Below are 20,039 nucleotides of genomic sequence, written 5' to 3'. Positions count from 1 at the left end.
CCGCCTGCTCACGGCGAACCGCCAGACGGGAGTGTTGCAGCTTATCCGTCGCAAAGACGTAATGCTCATCCCATCAGATTGCCCCCCCCCCCCGGTGGGACAAACCCTGCAACGTGTTACAAAGAAAGGCAGGGAGGCTACACACAGTCGGTGGTGCGGGAACCTCCGTACTACGGCCCAGGATCCACGGGGGACCACACGGCCTCCCGCTACCACTGAAAGTCTCAGGGCCGTATCGGCCCATCCTGGGCTCTCCAGGCCTTAGGGTCAGCGACAATAGTCCGCAGCGGGCAGCCCAGATCACCAAGCCGAGCACCACACGTGTCGCGGTAGACTCCCTACAGACCCCGGCTGTCCCGGGTTGCTACGCAGTCACCGGACAGAGTCGCTCAGGACCGAGCCTTCCGCCTGCTATCAGCAGAGAATGCACCACGATCGTACGGCCCCCCTCCACACCACATCAGAATAAGTGACGTGGACAATATTCAGGGCCCCCAGATGGGGCCGAGAGCACTGTGTGAGACAAAGAGGGGAATGGAGTGTGTGTGTGTGTGTGATGAAAATGGAGTGTTTGGTTGTGAAACCATGTACTGAGCAAACGCAGAAAGCGTTTGGACCAGACCAGACTGCAAACTATCGATAAGCAGGCCACCATTGTGAAAGGACCTGGCCACGTCTGTCCCATCACACCAGGCACTCGGCCGGGCAGCAACGTTCCGACCAACTCACCCAGGCCAGGAATTCAAATCAGGTGATCGACCCGGGGACATAGGGCGTCATATCGCCTCAACTTGCAAATAACTGGTACATAAGCCTTTGGAGGGGGCGGGGGGGGGGAGTGATGTTATGTATGCACCTAAACCTCACCAATATGTCAGACTTGCCACTAGGGGGCACACCTGTGGGAGGCCTAAGGGTCACTTGTGCACCCTGGGACAAGCAGGTACATAAGGTGATCCACCATGCTGCTTCCCCACTCTGGGGTCTCAATAAAGAGACCAAGGTCACAATAGTTTCATAGAAACATAGAAACATAGAAAGTAGGCGCAGGAGTAGGCCATTCGGCCCTTCTAGCCTGCACCGCCATTCAATGAGTTCATGGCTGAACATGCAACTTCAGTACCCCATTCCTGCTTTCTCACCATACCCCTTGATCCCCCTAGTAGTAAGGACTTCATCTAACTCCTTTTTGAATATATTTAGTGAATTAGCCTCAACAACTTTCTGTGGTAGAGAATTCCACAAGTTCACCACTCTCTGGGTGAAGAAATCCCTCCTCATCTCGGTCCTAAATGGCTTCCCCCTTATCCTTCGACTGTGTCCCCTGGTTCTGGACTTCCCCAACATTGGGAACATTCTTCCTGCATCTATAACCTGTCTAACCCCGTCAGAATTTTAAACGTTTCTATGAGGTCCCCTCTCATTCTTCTGAACTCCAGTGAATACAAGAGCAGTTTCAGGATCAGTCTCAAAGATGTTTAATATTTATAACTAAATCCCTTATTAATTGACGATGAATTTAAATACTGATCTAATTTTGAGTCGGCCCCAGTGAGTCAGCTTACGATCCGGTCCCGTGGATTTATTCTGAACATAACAGTGATGGGGGTGGCAGAGAAAGATTTGGAAGGGGAAGAGAGAGTGTGAGGGAGACAAGGAGAGGAGAGGGGAGCCTGTTGTTCTAGGGTCGGTCTCAGAGCTGGTTAATATTTATAATTAAAGCCCTTGTTAATTGACAGTGAATTTAAATCTTGAGTGAGCCCCAGTGAGATTGGATCTCACAACCCCTGGTTTACAAGACCAGTGCTCTAACCCCTGACCCCTGACCTATGGAGCCACCTACTCTGGGAACGACAGGGGTAAGGAGCAGGAAAGAGAGGGGAAGGGAAAAGAGAGAATGGAAGGAGTGAGAGAGAGGGGAAGGGGATCGAGAGAGGGAAGGGGAGAGAGAGAGGGGAAGGGGAAAGTGAGAGGGAAGGGGAGAGAGAGGGAATGAGTGAGAGAGAGGTGGAAGGAGTGAGAAAGAGGGGGAAGGTGTGAGAGAGAGGGGAAGGGGAGAGAGGGGATGAGGAGAGAAGGAGGAGGTAGGGAGAGAGAAAGGAAGGGGAGAGAGAGGGAGAAGGGGAGAATCTGAAAAGAAAGGAAAGAGAGAGAGGAGGGAGGGGAGGAAAGAGAGGGGAGGGAGAGAGAAATGGCAGAGGTGGAGGGGAGAGAGGGGGACGGAGTGAGAGAGGGGGAAGGAGTGAGAGGAGGGAAGGGAAGAAGGTGGGGCGAGGGAGGGTGAAGGGGGAAGAGGGGAATGAGTGAGAGACGGGGAAAGTGAGATAGCGGGAAAGTGAGAGAGGGGTAACAAGATTAAGAACAGGTCGTGAAGGGGAAGGGAGAGAGAGACTGCAAGGGGAGAGAGAAATAAGTGGAAGGGGAGAGAGGGTGGAAGAGAGAGGGGAAGCGGGTGAGAGAGACAGGAAGGAGTGGGAAAGAGAGCGAGGGGAAGAGAGAGGGGAAGGAGTGAGAAGGAGTGGGGAAGGGGAGAGAGCAGAAGTGTAGTGAGAGAGAGGGGGGAAGGGAAAAGAGAGGGAGGGGAAGGGGAGAGAGAGGGCAACATAAGAAATAGGAGCAGGAGTAGGCCATACGGCCCCTCGAGTCTGCTCCGCCATTTAATACGATCATGGCTGAAACGATCATGGACTCAGCTCCACTTCCCTGCCCGCCCCCTTATCCCCTTATCGGTTAAGGAACTGTCTATCTCTGTCTTAAATTTATTCAATGTCCCAGCTTCCACAGCTCTCTGAGGCAGCGAATTCCACAGATTTACAACCCTCTGAGAGAAGAAATTTATCCTCATCTCAGTTTTAAATGGGAGGCCCCTTATACTAAGATCATGCCCTCTAGTTCTAGTCTCCCCCATCAGTGGAAACATCCTCTCTGCAACCACCTTGTCAAGCCCCCTCATAATCTGAAACATTTCGATAAGATCACCTCTCATTCTTCTGAATTCCAACGAATATCGGGCCTTTCACGTAGTAAAACATCCCAAGGCAACTCAGTCACACTCTGCCTCAATCTCTCACTCGCCATCTCTCGAGGGGGAAGATGGAGGAGGAAGGAGTGAGAGAATGTAATTAGAGAGGGAAGTGGAGAGAGCGGAAAGGGAGAGAGAAGATAGAGGAGGAAGGAGTGAGAGAATGTCATTAGAGAGGGGGAAGATGGAGGAGGAAGGAGAGAGAGAATGTAATTAGAGAGGGAAGTGGAGAGAGCGGAAAGGGAGAGAGAAGATAGAGGAGGAAGGAGTGAGAGAATGTAATTAGAGAGGGAAGTGGAGAGAGCGGAAAGGGAGAGAGAAGATAGAGGAGGAAGGAGTGAGAGAATGTCATTAGAGAGGGGGCAGATGGAGGAGGAAGGAGAGAGAGAATGTAATTAGAGAGGGAAGTGGAGAGAGCGGAAAGGGAGAGAGAAGATCGAGGAGGAAGGAGTGAGAGAATGTCATTAGAGAGGGGGAAGGAGAGAGAGAATGTAATTAGAGAGGGGGAAGGAGAGAGAGAATGTAATTAGAGAGGGAAGTGGAGAGAGCGGAAAGCCAGAAATAAGATGTAGAACGGGTCATGATGGGGAAGACAGAGAGAGATTTGGAAGGGGAGAGAGTAGCCTATTATTCCAGGGTCAGTCTCAGAGCTGTTTAATATTTATAATTAGAACACTTGTTAATTGACAGCGAATTTAAATACTGAACTAATTTCAAGTAGGCCCCAGTGAGATTTGAACTAACGACCGCTGGTTTACTAGACCAGTGTTCTAGCCCCTGAGCTATGGAGACAGGGGAAGGAGCAGGAAAGAGAGGGGAAGGGAAAAGAGAGAGTGGAAGGAGTGAGAGAGAGGGGGAAGGGAAGAGAGAGGAGGAAGGGGAGAGAGAGAGGGGGAAGGAGTGAGAGAGAGGGGGAAGGGGAGAGAAAGAGGGGGAAGGGGAGAGAGAGAGGGAGGGGAGAGAGAGAGGGAGGGGAGAGAGAGAGGGAGGGAGGGAAGGGGAGAGAGAGGGTGCAGAAGGGGAGAGAGAGAGTGTGGAAGGGAGGGAGAGAGGAGAGAGGGGAAAGAGGGGGAGGGGAAGAGAGGGGAGGAGTGAGAGAGGAATGGGGACAGAGAGGGAATGGAGACAGGGAGGAAGAGAGCGGGAAGGGGAGAGAGAGGGAGGGAAGGGAGCGGTGTGGCAGGGGAAAGAGGGGGGAAAGGGAAAAAGAGGGGGAAGGAGTGAGAGAGAGAGTGGAAGGGTAGAGAGAGGGGGAAGCGGAGAGAGAGAGTGAAAGGAGTGAGAGAGAGGTAGAAGGAATGAGAGGGAGGGGGAAGGGGAGACATGGAGGAAGAGAGAGAAGGGAAGGGGAGAGAGAGAAGGGGAGAGGAGAGATGGGAACGGGAAAGAGAGGGAGAAGGGGAGAATGTGAAAAGAAAGGGAAACGAGAGAGACGGAGGAGGTCGGGGAGGAGAGAGAGGGGAGGGGAGAGGGAAAGGGAGAGTGAAAAGGCAGAGGGGGAAGGGGAGAGAGGGTGGTCGGGGAATGAGTGGGAGGGGAGAGAGAGGGAAGGAGTGGGGGGTGAATGAAAGTGAGAGAGAAGGGGAGAGAGGGGAAGTGGAGAGCGAGAGAGAGGCAGGAAGGTGAATATGTGAGGGAAATGGGAGAGCGAGAGTGGAGGAGTGGGAAAGAGATGTGAAGGGGAAAGAGAGCGGGGAATGGGGAGAGAGATAGAGGGGCGAGGGGAAAGAGAGGGGGGACGGAGAGAGAGAGAGTGAAATGATGGGGGGAGAGAGGGGAAGGGGAGAGACAGGGGGAAGGAGAGAGGGTGAGCGGGGGAGAGTGGAGTGTGTGAAAGACGGGGAACGTTATATAGCAGGAAAAAGATGTAGAATGGGAAGGGAGAGAGAGATTACTGGAGACAAGAGGAGACGATTGCTGCAGGGTCGGTCTCGGAGCTGTTTAATATTTATGTTTAAAACATTTATTAATTGACATTGAATTTAAATATTGAACTGATTTTGAGTAGGCCCCAGTGAGATTTGAATTCAGAACCCCTGGTTTATTACACCAGTGCTCTAACCCCTGAGCTATGGAGCCAACTGCTTTGGGAAAAACAGAGGAAGGAGCAGAAAAGAGAGGGGAAAGGAAAAGAGCGAGTGGAAGGAGTGAGATAGAGGGGGAAGGGGAGAGAGTGGAAGGAGTGAGAGAGAGGTGGAGGGGAGAAAGAGGGGAGTCAGGTGAAAGAGAAAGGAAGGGGAGAGAGAGGGAGAAGGGGAGAATCTGAAAAGAAAGGGAAAAGAAAGGGAAAAGAGAGAGGAGAGTGAAAGGGCAGAGGGGAAGGGGAGAGAGTGGGGAGAGACTGGGTCGGGGAAAGAGCGGGCGGGGAAAGAGAGAGAGGGAGCGGAGAGAGAGAGGGAAGATGGAGGAGAAAGGAGAGAGAGGAAGGAGTGGGGAGAGAATGAAAGGAGAGAGGGGGAAGAGAGAGAGGGGGAAGGAGAGAGGGTGAGGTGAGGGAGGGGGAAGGGGGGAGAAGGGAATGAATGACAGATGTGGAAAGTGAGATAGTGGGAAAGGCAGAGGGGGTAAAATGATGTAGAACGGGACATGATGGAGAAGGGAGAGAGAGATTTGGAAGGGGAGAGTGTCAGAGAGACGAGAAGAGGAGAGGGGGAAGGGTGTGAGGGGAGTCTGTTGTTTAGAATTCAGCAGAGGAGGACTAAGGGTTTAATTAGGACGGGGTAAGTAGAGTATGAGAGTAAGCTTGCAGGGAACATAAAAACTGACTGCAAAAGCTTCTATAGATATGTGAAGAGAAAACAATTAGTGAAGACAAATGTAGGTCCCTTGCAGTCAGAATCAGGTGAATTTATAATGGGGAACAAAGAAATGGCAGTTCAATTGAACAAATACTTTGGTTCTTTCTTACATAGAAACATAGAAACACAGAAAACAGGTGCAGGAGTAGGCCATTCGGCCCTTCGAGCCTGCACCACCATTCAATAAGATCATGACTGATCATTCCCTCAGTACCCCATTCCTGCTTTCTCTCCATACCCCTTGATCCCTTTAGCCGTAAGGGCCATATCTAACTCCCTCTTGAATATATCCAATGAACTGGTATCAACAACTCTCTGCGGCAGGGAATTCCACAGGTTAACAACTCTCTGAGTGAAGAAGTTTCTCCTCATCTCAGTCCTAAATGGCTTACGCCTTATCCTTACGCCTTAGACTATGTCCCCTGGTTCTGGACTTCCCGAACATCGGGAACATTCTTCCTGCATCTAACATGTCCAGTCCCGTTAGAATTTTATATGTTTCTATGAGATCCGCTCTCATCCTTCTAAATTCCAGTGAATATAAGCCCAGTCGATCCAGTCTCTCCTCATATGTCAGTCCAGCCATCCTGGGAATCAGTCTGGTGAACCTTCGCTGCACTCCCTCAATAGCAAGAATGTCCTTCCTCAGATTAGGAGACCAAAACTGAACTCAATATTCCAGGTGAGGCCTCACCAAGGCCCTGTACAACTGCAGTAAGACCTCCCTGCTCCTCTACTCAAATCCTCTCGCTATGAAGGCCAACATACCATTTGCCTTCTTCACCACCTGCTGTACCTGCATGCCAACTTTCAATGACTGATGTACCATGACACCCAGGTCTCGTTGCACCTCCCCTTTTCCTAATCTGCCGCCATTCAGATAATATTCGCCTTCATGTTTTTGCCACCAAAGTGGATAACCTCACATTTATCCACATTATACTGCATCTGCCATGCATTTGCCCACACACCTAACCTATCCAAGTCACCCAACACACTTTTAGTGTCCTCCTCACAGCTCACACTGCCACCCAGCTTAGTGTCATCTGCAAACTTGGAGATATTACACTCAATTCCCTCATCCAAATCATTCATGTATATTGTAAATAGCTGGGGTCCCAACACTGAGCCCTGCGGCACCCCACTAGTCACTGCCTGCCACTCTGAAAAGGACCCGTTTATCCCGACTCTCTGCTTCCTGTCTGTCAACCATTTCTCTATCCACATCAGTACATTACCCCCAATACCATGTGCTTTAATTTTGCACACCAATCTCTTGTGTGGAACCTTGTCAAAAGCCTTTTGAAAGTCCAAATACACCACATCCACTAGTTCTCCCTTGTCCACTCTACTAGTTACATCCTCAAAAAATTCTTGAAGATTTGTCTAGCATGATTTCCCTTTCATAAATCCATGCTGACTTGGACCGATCCTGTCACTGCTTTCCAAATGTGTTGCTATTTCATCTTTAATAATTGATTCCATCATTTTCCCCACTACCGATGTCAGGCTAACCGGTCTATAATTACCCGCTTTCTCTCTCCCTCCTTTTTTAAACAGCGGCATAACATTAGTTACCCTCCAGTCCATAGGAACTGATCCAGAGTCGATAGACTGTTGTAAAATGATCACCAATGCACCCACTATTTCAAGGGCCACTTCATTAAGTACTCTGGGATGCAGACTATCAGGCCCATGGGGATTTATCGGCCTTCAATCCCATCAATTTCCCGCCGAATAAGGATATCCTTCAGTTCCCCATTTTCATGAGACCCTCGGTCCCCTAGTATTTCCAAAAGATTATTTGTGTCTTCCTTCATGAAGACAGAACCAAAGTATTTGTTTAACTGGTCTGCCATTTCTTTGTTCCCCATTATAAATTCACCTGAATCTGACCTGTTTGTCGTCACTAATTTTTTTAGAAGCCTACAAGCTTCCTCTCTTTTCCCCCTTCCTGGTTAAACTCTTTGTCCTCCTCTGCTGTATTACAAAATTCCCCCAGTCCTCAGGTTTGCTGCTTTTTCTGGCCAATTTATATGCCTCTTCCTTGGATTTAACACTGTCTTTCATTTCCCTTGTGAGCCACATTGCCCATTTTATTTTTACTCCAGACAGGGATGTGCAATTGTTGGAGTTCATCCATGTGATCTTTAAATGTTTACCATTGTCAATCCAACAAGGATCACTGGCCAGTCTATTCACATCTCACACCATCAAAGTTTCCTAAACTTCAGGGCCCTCATCTCTGAATTAACTCTGTCACTCTCCATCTTAATAAAGTTTTCAACCATATTTACAATTAAAGCCCTTGCTAATTTAAATACTGAGATAATTTTGAGTAGGCCCCAGTGAGATTTGAACCCACAACCTCTGGTTTACTAGACGAGTGCTCTAACCCCTGAGCTATGGAGCCACCTGTAACACCAGCTCCTGTTTGCATCTTACTATTGTTAACAAGGAGGTGGGGCCCGAATAATCATTCTTGGTGATTCATCCCTGAACATTGACAGAATCTTACAGCACACAAGGAGGGCCATTCGGCCCATCGTGTCTGTGTCGGCTCTGTGAGAGAGATTAGTGCTTGTAAGTTGTAAAAGGAGGGAGAGAGGGGAATGAATGGGAGAGGGAATGGGAGAGAGAGGGGGAAGGAGTCAGCCAGAGGGGAATGGGAGAGAGCAGAATGGGAGAGAGCGAGTGGGGGAGGGGAGAGAGATGGGAAGTCGAGAGAGGGAGGAGGCAGGGGAGAGAGAAAGGAAGGGGAGAGGGAGGGAGCAGGGGAGAATCTGAAAAGAAAGGCAAAAGAGGGAGAGAGAGGAGGGAGGGGAGGGAGCGGAAGGGGAGAGAGGGGAAGGGGAGAGAGAGGGAAAGGGGAGACAGAGGGGACGGAGTGAGAGATGGAGAAAGTGAGATTGCAGGAAAAAAAAATGCAGAACGGATCGTGACCTGGAAAGCGGAGAGAGTGTCAGCAAGACAGAGGCCTGTTGTTTGAGGGTCAGTCTCAGAGTTGTTAATATTTATAATTAAGCCCCTTGTTAATTGACAGTGTATTTAAATACTGAACTAATTTAGAAAAGGCCCCAGTGAAATTTGAACCCACAGCCCCTGGTTCACTAGACCAGTGCTCTAACCCATGAGCTATGGAACCACCTGCTCTGGGTTGTGGGTCATTCCCCAGTTAGTGCTGTGTGTTTGAAGAATGAGGAGGGGTCAGTGAAACGCTCAGATTGTGTCTCATCCCCCAGACTCCTGCCTCCGTCTCTTCAATATTCACCTCTCAACATCGATATATCGGGTCTTTCACGTAGTAAAACATCCCAAGGCAACTCAGTCACACTCTGTCCCAATCTCTCTGTCTCTCTGTCTCTCTGTCTCTCTCTTTCTGTCATGTATGTATGCTTGGGGTTACTAGCCACCAGGTGGGGCCACTGTCGGAGGTCATTGGGCTGTGCACACGTGTGTACGGCCTAGGTATAAAAGGCCAGCCATCTTGTAATGTAATCACTTTGGGCCCTAATAAAGTAGAGCCAGGTGTGTACCTGTTCGGAGTTGACAGTAATCTGTCTGTTGAGTTATTGCACACACAACACTTTCTCACTCTCTCTCTGTCTCTCTCACACACTCACTTTCTCTCTGTGTGTCTCTCGAGGGGGAAAGGGAGAGAGGGGAAGGGGAGAGAGGGGGAAGGAGTGGGGAGAGAATGAAAGTAGAGAGGGAAGGGGAGAGAGGGGAAGGGGAGAGAGGGGGAAGGAGTGAGGAGAGAATTAAAGTAGAGAGGGAAGGGGAGAGAGGGGAAGGGGAGAGAGGGGGGGGAGGAGTGGGGAGAGAATGAAAGTAGAGAGGGAAGGGGAGAGAGGAGAGAGAGGGGAATGAGGGAGAGTGAGAGGGGAAGGGGAGAGTGAGGAAAGGGAAAGAGAGAGAGCGGGGGTGAGAACGGGGAGGGGAAGGAGAGAGAGAGAGGGGGTCGTGGAACGGGAGAGAGGGGAATGAGTGAGAGACGGGGAAAGCGAAATAGCAGGACAGGGAGTGAGGGGTAAAAAGATGTAGAACGGGTCGTGATGGGGAAGGGAGAGAGAGAGAGTGTAAGAGAGATGAGAACCTGTTGTTTCAGGGTCGGTCTCGGAGCTTTTTAATATTTATAATTAAAACCCTTGTTAATTGACTGCAAATTTAAATATAGAACTAATTGTGAATAGGCCCCAGTGACATTTGAACTCATGACCCCTGGTTTACTAGATCAGTGCTCTAACCCCTGAGCTATGGAGCCAACTGTTTTGGGAAAGACAGGGGAAGGAGCAGGAAAGAGAGGGGAAGGGAAAAGAGAGAGTGGAAGGAGTGAGAGAGACGGGGAAGGAGTGAGAGAGGGAGGAGAAGGGGAGAGAGAGGGGGAGGGGAAAGAGAGGGGGAAGGAGTGAGAGAGAGGGTGAGGGGAGAGAGAGGGGGGAAGGAGTGAGAGAGAGGGGAAGGGGAGAGAGTGGGGGAAGGAGTGAGAGAGAGGGGAAAGGAGTGAGAGAGAGGGGGAGGGGAGAGAGATAGGGGGAAGGAGTGAGAGAGAGGGGAAGGGGAGAGAGATAGGGGGAAGGAGCGATAGAGAGGGGAAGGGGAGAGAAAGGGGAAAGGAGTGAGAGAGAGGGAAGGAGTGAGAGAGAGGGGGAGGGGAGAGAGAGGGGGAAGGAGTGAGAGAGAGGGTGAGGGGAGAGAGAGGGGGGAAGGAGTGACAGAGAGCGGAAGGGGAGAGAGTGGTGGAAGGAGCGAGAGAGAGGGGAAGGGGAGAGAGTGGGGGAAGGAGTGAGAGAGAGAGGGAAGGAGTGAGAGAGAGGGGGAGGGGAGAGAGATAGGGGAAGGAGTGAGAGAGGGGGGAAGGAGTGAGTGAGAGGGGAAGGGGAGACCGAGGGGGAAGGAGTGAGAGAGAGGGGAAGGGGAGAGAGTGGTGGAAGGAGCGAGAGAGAGGGGAAGGGGAGAGAAAGGGGAAAGGAGTGAGAGAGAGGGGGAAGGAGTGAGAGAGAGGGGGAAGGAGTGAGAGAGAGGGGAAGGGGAGAGAGTGGGGGAAGGAGTGAGAGAGAGGGGGAAGGAGTGAGAGAGAGGGGAAGGGGAGAGAGGGAAGTGACAGAGAGAGAAAGGAAGGGGAGAGGGAGGGAGAAGTGGAGAATCTGAAAAGAAAGGGAAGAGAAAGCGAGAGAGCGGACGGAGGGGAAGGGAGAGGGAAAGGGAGAGTGAAACGGCAATGGGGTAAGCGGAGAGAAGGGGGAGAGATTGGGTAGAGGAAAGAGGGGGAGGGGAGAGAGAGGGAAGTTAGAGGAGGAAGGAGAGAGAGGGGAACGTGTGAAGAGGGAATGAATGTAGAGAGGGAAGGGGAGAGGGGGGGAAGGGGAGAGAAAGAGAGGGAAAGGGGAGAGAGAGAGGGGGAGGGGAAAGAAAGGGAGAGAGATGGGGAGGGGAAAGAGAGGGAGAGAGATGGGAAGGGGAGAGAGAGAGAGAGAGGGGAAAGGGAGAGATGGGAAGGGGAGAGAGAGTGAAGAGATCGCAAAGTCTCTGTTTAAAGAATGGACTCAGTCGAGAATATTGCGTGGACTTTGTAGGGTTTGTCTCTGAGGGTATTTTCCCTGTGATGGGATCTCCCTGTGCAGGTACGTGAAAACGCTGGTTTGTTAAAACTCTGGAGACCACATGGCGGCTGTCTGTGACAAAACCCAGGATGTAAAGGTTCACCTGCCAGTCCCAGCAAAAGGAAGGGGGGGGCCACTGACAAAGGGGCTCAGGAACCTGAGGCACCCGTTCACGTGAAGCCAGTGACCAGATTAGAAAGCCACTCGAACGCGAAAGCACTTCCCATCTCCAGTCTCAGACGGGAAGCTGAACAATGAACCCACAGCCTGGCCAGGTGAAGAGGAGCCAGTTTTTTCCCAACACACCGAGCGAGATATGTCCCAGACTCAGGGCCATTCGTCCAATCACAGAACACACGTGGGTCTGATGATGGCCCATCACTGACTAAGCAGCGGAGTGCTTAGAAACAAAAGATTGGTGGGACAGATAGGGGTAGCTCGACTCCGATAAAGATCGTCACTTTTCCACCGTTCTCGTGCTCCCTCTCGCTCTCGCTCCACCGAGATCGACGGAACAAGAAGACGTACCAGAGGAGGAAGCCACAGTTCGACAGAAGAAGGCGCTGAGACTGAGAACCACGTACCCCTCACGGGGTACGACCTCCAGGGCAGTGACTTCCCACGGCTGAGCTGAGCGATCGAGAGCGACTGTGTGTGTGCTGGTGAACATGGTCGCGGGTGTCCCAAGCCAGTAACCAGAGGTGGCCCAGGTGAGGTGTAACGGCTCAGGGTTCTTTCTCAGAAGTGAAGCTTTTTCGGGGCGATTCTGGGGAGGGAGCTTTGTTTGGTTGAGCCAGGGGAAGGGGCTTGTGTGATGAGGTAATTCGTTGTTCAGGGTGGAGTTAGAATCCACCGTAGCAACAAGGGAATGACTGCATGGGACCGGTCCTCAGTTCCGTACTGTGTGTATGTTGTTTGTAACCTGGATATTAATCTCCACACAGACAGTGATTGCGTTTAGTAGTGCATGTTTTACCCAGTGTATGTTAGACCTAATAAATATCAGTAACGGTGTTTCACCGAGGCTTTCCTGTCTGTAACTCATTCCATTTACACTCTGAATAATAATCCCCGGGTACAGAACTTTCGTAAGGTGAGGGCGATTAGAAACATCCGTCTAGCAATTGGGCCAGGATCAAAACCATTCACACCAGGGAGAAGGGGGGAATCTGAAAAGGAAGGGAGAAGAGAGAGAGAGAGAGAGAGGAGGGGAGGGAGGGAAGGGGAAGGGGAGAGAGAGGGAAGATAGAGGAGGAAGAAGAGAGAGGAGAAGGAGTGAGAGAATGAAAGCAGAGAGGGAAGGGGAGAGAGGGGAAGTAGAGAGCGAGAGAGGGGAAGAGGAGAGAGAGAGTGGGGAAGGAGAGGTAAAGAGAGGGGAAGGGAAAAGAGAAAGTTGGGAATGTGAAAGAGCGGGAGGGGAAGGGGAGAGATAGAGAGGGGAAGGAGTGGGAAAGAGAGGGGAAGGGGAAAGAGAGAGTGGAAGGAGTGAGAGAGAGGGGGAAGGGAAAAGAGCGGTTGGTGAAGGGGAGAGAGAGGCAGAAGGGAGAAATCTGAAAAGAAATGGAAAAGAGAGAGAGAGGAGGGAGGGGAGGGAGGGGACAAAAGAGAGGGAGGAAGGAGAGGGAAGCGCAGAGTGAAAAGCGGAGAGAGGGGGAAGGAGAGACAGTGAGGGGAGAGGGTTAGAGAGGGGAATGAGTGAATGTAATGTCTGTAAGCTTGTAATGTTTGTAGCTCCACACTGTGGATGTGGACATATTGTGTACTGCAACTGCAGAGTTAATAATTAAACAGAACCAGGCAGATTTCCGGAGGCTTCCGAGATCGCTGCCTGCCTTGTTAGGAGCTGTGTGTGCTGTGCTCTGTGAATATATCACAGTGAGAGACGGGGAAAGCGAGATAGTGGGAAAGGGAGAGAGGTAGGAAGGAGTGAGAGAGTGTTGGAAATGGGAGACAGGGAGGAAGAGAGAGCGGAAGGGAAGAGAGAGAGGGGGAGGGGAAAGAGAGGGAGGGGCAGAGAGAGGGGAAGGAGAGAGATAGAGAGAGAGGAAAGGAGTGAGAGAGGGGAAAAGGAGAGAGTGGAAGGGGAGAGAAAGAGATGGAAGGCGAGAGAGGGAGGGGAAGGCGAGAGAGGGAGGGGAAGGGGAGAGAGAGAAGGGAAGAGGAGAGAGGGAGGAGACAGAGGAGAGAGAGAAAGGAAGGGGAGAGAGAGGGAGAATGGGAGAATCGGAAAAAAAGGGAAAAGAGAGAGGAGGGAGGGGAGGGATGAGAGGGCAGGGGAGAGTGGGGGACGGAAGAGGGTGAGAGATGGGAATGTGAGAGACGGGAAAAGAGAGATAGCAGAAAAAAGATGTAAAACATGTCAGGCAGAGATCGAGAGAAGGTTGTGAGGGGAGCCTGTTGTTTCAGGGTCAGTCTCAGAGTTGTTAATATTTATAATTAAAGCCCTTGTTAATTGACACTGCATTGAAATACTGAGCTAATTTTGAGTAGGCACCAGTGAGATTTGAACCCACGACCCCTGGTTTACTAGACCAGTGCTCGAACCCCTGAGCTATGGAACCACCTGCCCTGGGCTGTGGGTCATTCCCCAGTTAGTGCTGTGTGTTTGAAGAATGAGGAGGGGTCAGTGAAACGCTCAGATTGTGTCTCATCCCCCAGACTCCTGCCAGAGAGAGGGAAGAGGTGAGTGAAGGAAAGGAGTGAGAGAGAAGGAAGGGGAGAGTGAGGGGAAGGAGTGAGAGAGAGGGGAAGGAGTGAGATAAAGGAATGAGAGAGAGGGAAGGGGAGAGTGAGGGGAAGGAGTGAGAGAGAGGGGAAGGAGTGAGATAAAGGAATGAGAGAGAGGGAAGGGGAGAGTGAGGGGATGGAGTGAGAGAGAGGGAAGGGGAGAGTGGGAGAAGGAGTGAGAGAGAGATGGGGAAGGGGAGAGTGAGGGGAAGGAGTAAGAGAGAGCGAAGGGGAGAGTGAGGGCAAGGAGTGAGAGAGAGGGAAGGGGAGAGTGAGGGGACGGTGTGAGAGAGAGGGAAGGGGAGAGTGAGGGGAAGGAGTGAGAGAGAGACGGGGAAGAGGAGAGACAGAGGGAACACCAACAATAATGTATATTTATATAGCGCCTTTAACGTAGTGAAACGTCCCAAGGTGCTCCACAAGAGGATTATGAGATAAAAATTTGACACCGAACCACAAAAGTAGAAATTAGCGCAGGTGAAGAGGTCGGTTTTAAGGAATGTCTTGAAGGAGGAAAGAGAGGTAGAGAGGCGGAGAGGTTTAGGGAGGGAGTTCCAGAGCTTGGGGCCCAGGCAACAGAAGGCACGGCCACCGATGGTGGAGCGATTATAATCAGGGATGGTCAGGAGGGCAGAATTAGAGGAGTGCAGACATCTCGGGGGGTTGTGGGGCTGGAGGAGGTTACAGAGATAGTGATGGGTGTCGGGCTGGAGGAGGTTACAGGGATAGGGAGGGGTGTAGGGGCCATGGAGGGATTTGTAAACAAGGATGAGAATTTTGAAATCGAGGCGTTGCTTAACCGGGAGCCAATGTAGGTCAGCGAGCACAGGGGGTGATGGGTGAGTGGGACTCGGTGCGAGTTAGGACACGGGGCAGTGAGCACAGAGGGTGATGGGTGAGAGGGACTCGGTGTGAGTTAGGACACGGGGCAGCGAGCACAGGGGGTGATGGGTGAGTGGGACTGGGTGTGAGTTAGGACACGGGGCAGTGAGCACAGGGGGTGATGGGTGAGTGGGACTCGGTGCGAGTTAGGACATGGGGCAGTGAGCACAGGGGGTGATGGGTGAGTGGGACTGGGTGTGAGTTAGGACACGGGGCAGTGAGCACAAGGGGTGATGGGTGAGCGGGACTCAGTGTGAGTTAGCACACGGGGCAGTGAGCACAGGGGGTGATGGGTGAGTGGGACTCGGTGTGAGTTAGGACACGGGACAGCGAGCACAGTTGGTGATGGGTGAGTGGGACTCGGTGCGAGTTGGGACACGGGGCAGTGAGCACAGGGGGTGATGGGTGAGTGGGACTCGGTGCAAGTTAGGACACGGGGCAGTGAGCACAGGAGGTGATGGGTGAGTGGGACTCGGTGCAAGTTAGGACACGGGGCAGTGAGCACAGGGGGTGATGGGTGAGCGGGACTGGGTGAGAGTTAGGACACGGGGCAGTGAGCACAGGGGGTGATGGGTGAGTGGGACTCGGTGCGAGTTAGGACACGGGGCAGTGAGCACAGGGGGTGATGGGTGAGCGGGACTCGGTGCGAGTTAGGACACGGGGGCAGCGAGCACAGGGGGTGATGGGTGAGCGGGACTCGGTGTGAGTTAGGACACAGGGGAGTGAGCACATGGGGTGATGGGTGAGCGGGACTGGGTGTGAGTTAGGACACGGGGCAGTGAGCACAGGGGGTGATGGGTGAGTGGGACTGGGTGTGAGTTAGGACTCGGTGCAGCCAGGTTTTGGATCACCTCTAGTTGACATTGGGTGGAATGTCGGAAGAAGTGAGAGAGAGGGGGAAGGGATGGAGTGAGAGACGGGGAAAGTGAGATAGCGGGAAAAGCTGTTGAATGAGGAAGGCAGAGAGAGATTTGGATGGAGAGAAAGTGAAAGAAGAGGGGAGCTTGTTGTTTCATGATTGGACTCAGAGCTGTGTAATATTTATAAATAAAGTCCTTTTTAATGGATTTTATAAAATTTGATACTGAGCTTATCTTGGGGAGGGCCTAGTGAGATTTGAACCCATGACCCCTGGTTTACTAGACCAGTGCTCTTACCCCTGAGCTATGGAACCACCTGCCCTGAGCTGTGGGTCATTCCCCAGTTAGTGCTGTGTGTTTGAAGAATGAGGAGGAGTCAGTGAAACGCTCAGATTGTGTCTCATCCCCCAGACTCCTGCCTCCGTCTCTTCAATATTCACCTCTCAACATCGATATATCGGGTCTTTCACGTAGTAAAACATCCCAAGGCAACTCAGTCACACTCTGTCCCAATCTCTCTGTCTCTCTCAGTCTCTCTGTGTCTCTGTGTATCTTTCTCAGTCTCTCTCTCTCTGTCTTTCTTTCTCACTCTCTCTCTGTCTCTCAATCATTTTGTCTCTCTGTCTCTCTCTCTCTCTCTCTCTCACTCACTCTCTCTCTGTTTCTCTCTCTTTTTCAGTCTCTCTCTCTGTCTCTCTATCACTTTCTCTCTGTCGCTCACTGTCTCTCGAGCCGGAAGGGGTGAGAGAGGCGGAAGGGGAAAGTCAGAAGGGAAAGGAGAGAGAGAGAGAGAGAGAGGGAGGAGAGAGATTGAGGAGTGAGTGGAGAGAGAGGAGCGGAGAGTGGGAAGGGGAGAAAGCGGGGGAAAGGGACAGGGAGAGGGAAGGAGTGAGTGAGAGGGGGAAGGGGAGAGAGAGAGAGAGAGAGAGAGAGAGAAGGAGAGAGAGAGAGGAGCGTGTCGGTAGTTGTTATTACATCGGTAGTCCACTAGGTGGGGCTCTATTAGAGGAAGAGAGAGGGAAGGGGAGAGTGAGGGGAAGGAGTGAGAGAGAGGGAAGGGGAGAGTGAGGGGAAGGAGTGAGAGAGAGGGAAGGGGAGAGTGAGGGGAAGGAGTGAGAGAGTGGGAAGGGGAGAGTGAGGGGAAGGAGTGAGAGAGAGGGAAGGGGTGAGTGAGGGGAAGGAGTGAGAGAGAGACGGGGAAGAGGAGAGACAGAGGGAACAACAACAATAATGTATATTTATATAGCGCCTTTAAGGTAGTGAAACGTCCCAAGGTGCTCCACAAGAGGATTATGGGATATAAATTTGACACCGAGCCAGAAAAGTAGAAATTAACGCAGGTGAAGAGGTCGGTTTTAAGGAATGTCTTGAAGGAGGAAAGAGAGGTAGAGAGGCGGAGAGGTTTAGGGAGGGAGTTCCAGAGCTTGGGGCCCAGGCAACAGAAGGCACGGCCACCGATGGTGGAGCGATTATAATCAGGGATGGTCAAGAGTGCAGAATTAGAGGAGTGCAGACATCTCGGGGGGTTGTGGGGCTGGAGGGAATTACAGAGATAGTGAGGGGTGTCGGGCTGGAGGAGGTTACAGAGATAGGGAGGGGTGTAGGGGCCATGGAGGGATTTGTAAACAAGGATGAGAATTTTGAAATCGAGGCGTTGCTTAACCGGGAGCCAATGTAGGTCAGCGAGCACAGGGGGTGATGGGTGAGTGGGACTGGGTGTGAGTTAGGACACAGGGTCAGTGAGCACAGGGGGTGATGGGTGAGTGGGACTGGGAGCGAGTTAGGACACGGGGCAGGGAGCACAGGGGGTGATGGGTGAGCGGGACTGGGTGCGAGTTAGGACACGGGGCAGCGAGCACAGGGGGTGATGGGTGAGCGGGACTCGGTGCGAGTTTGGACACGGGGGCAGCGAGCACAGGGGGTGATGGGTGAGTGGGACTGGGTGTGAATTAGGACACGGGGGCAGTGAGCACAGGGGGTGATGGGTGAGTGGGACTCGGTGCGAGTTAGGACATGGGGCAGCCAAGTTTTGGATCACCTCTAGTTTACGACGGGTAGAATGTGGGAAGGAGTGAGAGAGAGAATCAGAGAATCATAAACATTTACAGCACGGGAGGAGGCCATTCGGCCCATCGTGTCCGCACCGGCCGACCAAGAGCTACCCAGCCTAATCCCACTTTCGAGCTCTCGGTCCGTAGCCCTGTAGCTTACGACACTTCAAGTGTACATCCAAGTACTTTTTAAATGTGGTGAGGGTTTCTGCCTCTACCACCCTTTCAGGCCGTGAGTTCCAGACCCCCACCACCCTCTGGGTGAAGACATTTCCCCTCAAATCCCCTCTAAACCTCCCCCCAATTACTTTAAATCTATGCCCCTGGTTATTGACCCCTCTGCTAAGGGGAAATAGGTCCTTCCTATCCACTCTATCCAGGCCCCTCATAATTTTATACACCTCAATTAAATCTCCCCTCAGCCTCCTCTGTTCCCAGGAAAACAACCCCCAGCCTATCCAATCTTTCCTCGTGGCTAAAGTTTTCCAGTCCTGGCAACATCCTGGTAAATCTCCTCTGCACCCTCTCCAGTGCAATCACATCCTTCCTGTAATGTGGTGACCAGAACTGCACGCAGTACTCCAGCTGTGGCCTAACCAGTGTTGTGTGCAGTTCGAGCGTAACCACAGGGCAGGGGTAAGGTGTGCATTTAATAAATTTGGTGAATTTACAGAGTGCCCTCCGAGGGTCAAACCGATGTGGCCGTGGGATTCATTATTTGTGGAAAATCCCAACTGGATCATCTTGTGTCCATTGCCGCATCTTGAGCCTAAAACCAGCGAAGGCAGGAACTGGGAAATGTCAGGATATCACAGGAAGGATGTGATTGCACTGGAGAGGGTGCAGAGGAGATTTACCAGGATGTTGGCGGGACTGGAGAAATTTAGCGACGAGGAAAGATTGGATCGGCTGGGGTTGTTTTCTTTGGAACAGAGGAGGCTGAGGGGAGACCTCCATTCCTTCACCCAGAGGGTGGTGGGGGTCTGGAACTCACGGCCTGAAAGGGTGGTAGAGGCAGAAACCCTCACCACATTTAAAAGGTACTTGGATGTGCACTTGAAGTGCCGTAAGCTACAGGGCTACGCACCGAGAGCTGGAAAGTGGGATCAGGCTGGGATCATATCATCATCATAGGCAGTCCCTCGGAATCGAGGAAGACTTGCTCCCACTCTAAACATGAGTCCTTAGGTGACTGAACAGTCCAATACGGGAACCACAGTCCCTGTCACAGGTGGGACAGATAGACGTTGAGGGAAGGGGAGGGTGGGACTGGTTTGCCGCACGCTCCTTCCGCTGCCTGCGCTTGGTCTCTGCATGCTCTCGGCGACGAGACTCGAGGTGCTCAGCGCCCTCCCGGATGCACTTCCTCCACTCCGGGCGGACTGGTCTTTGGCCAGGGACTCCCAGGTGTCGGTGGGGATGTTGCACTTTATCAGGGAGGCTTTGAGAGTGTTCCCTCTGCCCACCTTTGGCTCGCTTGCCGTGAAGGAGTTCCGAGTAGAGCGCTTGCTTTGGGAGTCTCGTGTCTGGAACATGCGGACTATGTGGCCCTGCCCAGCAGATAGCTCTTGGTCGGCTGGTGCGGACACGATGGGCCGAAATGGTCTCCTTCCCTGCTGTAAGTTTCTATGAGTCGGTGATATATCGGTGTCTCTGAGACTGGATGTGGAAAAGGTGGGATACAGACTGGGGGTGGGAAGTGAAAGTGCTGTGGGCAGATTGCAAAGTGCGGAGTGAGTCGGTTTCTGTTGATGGTGTCGGCCTCTTGACGGTCAATTCAGAAACAGAAGCCAAAATTGAGTAAGACCCAGTGAGATTTGAACTCACAACCACTGGTTTACGAGTCCAGTGCTCTAACCCCTGAGCTATGGAGCCACCTGCGCTGGGAAAGACAGGTCAAGGGGAAGGAAAGAGAGGGGAAGGGGAAAGAGAGAGTGGAAGGAGTGAGAGAGACGAATGGGAGAACTCAGAATGGGAGAGAAAGAGAGTGGGAGGGGAGAGATTAGAAGGGGAGAGAGGAGAAGGGGACAGAGATGGAAAGGCGAGAGAGGGAGAATGGGGAGAATCTGAAAAGAAAGGGAAAAGAGAGAGAGAGG

The 20,039-nt window shown here is 52.1% G+C and overlaps 4 non-coding genes across 4 annotated transcripts; all 4 read right to left on the bottom strand.

Annotated features, from left to right (window-relative positions):
* Window positions 1–8,160: 8,160 nt before the first annotated feature.
* Window positions 8,161–8,233, bottom strand: trnat-agu (transfer RNA threonine (anticodon AGU)). Its single transcript has one exon. It is a non-coding gene; the product is annotated as a tRNA-Thr (tRNA).
* Window positions 8,234–10,011: 1,778 nt separating this feature from the next.
* trnat-agu (transfer RNA threonine (anticodon AGU)) lies at window positions 10,012–10,084 on the bottom strand. Its single transcript has one exon. It is a non-coding gene; the product is annotated as a tRNA-Thr (tRNA).
* A 3,827-nt stretch (window positions 10,085–13,911) lies between these two features.
* trnat-agu (transfer RNA threonine (anticodon AGU)) lies at window positions 13,912–13,984 on the bottom strand. The gene has a single exon. It is a non-coding gene; the product is annotated as a tRNA-Thr (tRNA).
* A 5,761-nt stretch (window positions 13,985–19,745) lies between these two features.
* On the bottom strand, window positions 19,746–19,818 carry trnat-cgu (transfer RNA threonine (anticodon CGU)). The gene has a single exon. It is a non-coding gene; the product is annotated as a tRNA-Thr (tRNA).
* Window positions 19,819–20,039: the final 221 nt, after the last annotated feature.

This window comes from Pristiophorus japonicus, unplaced genomic scaffold (genome assembly GCF_044704955.1).
Source record: "Pristiophorus japonicus isolate sPriJap1 unplaced genomic scaffold, sPriJap1.hap1 HAP1_SCAFFOLD_594, whole genome shotgun sequence".
In the NCBI taxonomy this organism is placed as follows: Eukaryota; Metazoa; Chordata; class Chondrichthyes; family Pristiophoridae; genus Pristiophorus; species Pristiophorus japonicus.
This window is presented reverse-complemented; position numbering and strand designations above follow the sequence as displayed.